Source organism: Pyxicephalus adspersus, chromosome 2 (assembly GCF_032062135.1).
Source record: "Pyxicephalus adspersus chromosome 2, UCB_Pads_2.0, whole genome shotgun sequence".
In the NCBI taxonomy this organism is placed as follows: Eukaryota; Metazoa; Chordata; class Amphibia; order Anura; family Pyxicephalidae; genus Pyxicephalus; species Pyxicephalus adspersus.
Window position 1 is genome coordinate 49,260,624 of NC_092859.1, and position 2,057 is coordinate 49,262,680.

A 2,057-nucleotide genomic window follows, 5' to 3' on the forward strand; every position below is an offset into this window, starting at 1 on the left:
GAGAGACAGGGATCACTGCAGACACAGAGGAACACTGGAACAGTACAAGAGAAAAAGCAGGGAAACACCAGAAGGAAATAAGGGGTTAACACAGGAGCTGGACAGGAAAATCACTGAATTATTAAACAGGTATAGAGGAAATGCTCAGTAGAGCTAGGGGGTTCAGCACTAGTGGAGATAAGTTGCATGAACTCTGGGTGCTGTGTCTGCGCTAGCTAAATGGCCAGAGGCAATCAGGCTATTTGCTGATTGGCCAGCAGGATAAGCGATACTGAATACATTTTAGAGACCAGGCACACAAGCCCCGAACTGTCCGCATGCGCAAAAGAGAAGTGCCTGAGCTTAAGCAAGGAAGAGGTAAGTGTGACAATATCAGACACTTGCAATCTTCAAAATGTTAAAATAATGCAGAGTTCTCTCACTGGGCCTGTTTTAATAAAGCTCTCCAAGACGGGAGAAGATGCATTTTCATCAGTGAACCTGTGTGATCCAGCAAACGAATCGAATGGATCTGGTCCAAGATTGAAAACATTTGCTAACAAATAGCAAATTACTTTTCAGAAATTTATTCCAGGTTTGATGGATCACCCAGGTTCACAGATAAAAGTGTATACTCTCCAGCCTTTTTTATTTAATTCTCCAAAATATTGCAAAAATTTCAGCTCTAATTATTGTGAACAAAACTAATATTTTTTTATTTTTTTTGAGGCGTTAACTTGATGATTGTACAAATTAATTGCCAAGCTCTTGAATATGGTAGTGTCACTAAAGTTGCTGCAGAAATCAGAGGGACTTCTAGGAACATGTAACCAGTGTAAATTTTAGGAATGGTTGTCATTAGTGATGAGTGAGTGAGATTTGTAAGTTCGATCTCACGGCGAACCGGGCCTTTCTCGCTTACCGAACATTAAAGTAAGAACGGCCTTGTGATTCACCATGAGCATGTGTTCTCGACGAACAAACAAGGGAAAAAGCAGGGGGCAGGAATGGTGACTGTTTCCCATGGGAATGGCTCAGCTGTGAGCAAATCATTTCCTCCCAGGATGCACAGCAAGGCCCAGCAGCCCAATCAGGGGAGATCTGAGCAGAGGCATAATCACAGATATTGCAGTTTTTACAAAAAAAAAATACATTTTGCCGAAGAAAAAATTTTTTGTCCTACTCTAAAAATAAATATAGATATTTCAGTCTGATACCTCTTGCTATTAACCTAAAAACCAGTTCGCTGCAGAAAAATTTCTGTCCTGCTCTAAATAAAAATACAGATATTTTAGTCTGATTCCTCTTGCAATTTACCAAAAAAGCCAGTTTGCTGAAGAAAAAATTTCTGTCCTTCTCTAAAAAAATACAGATATTTCAGTCTGATACCTCCTGCTATTAACCAAAAAAGCCAGTTTGCTGCAAAAACAATTCTGTCCTATACTAAAAAAATACAAATATTTCAGTCTGATACCTACCAAAAAAAGCCAGTTTGCTGAAAAAAAAATTCTGTCCCTCACTAAATAAAAATACAGATATTTCAGTCTAATACCTGTTGCTATTAATAAAAAAAAGCACCACCTGACACCTCCAGAGATTTTAGGACAAAAAGCTTTGCCATTAACATTAAACTCAGCAGATATCTTATAAAAGGATAATACTTTAAATGACATCCTTTGACATTGAAAAGATGACAACTAGGGGTGAGCGAGAAGGCCTCTGACAGTCTTCCGACAATTTTCTCAAACTTTTGATGGGCCTGCAAAATTTTGGCAAACCTATTTCGCAAATTCTATTAAAGTCAATAGACTGAATTTAAACATTAATAGCAAAGCCCCTATACATGGGTAGAACCACCAAATTTGCTAGGTATGTGTAGGAGAACAGTGGCAGCAAAGGACAAATACATAAGTTCCAAAAGACTTTGTGGTTTTTCCAGAAAATGTTGATGTTTAGAAGATGTTTAAATTCAGTCTATTGACTTTAATAGAATTTGCGAAATAGGTCCGCCAAAATTTCGCAGGCCCATCAAAAGTTTGAGAAAATTGTCGGAAGACTGTCAGAGGCCTTCTCGCTCA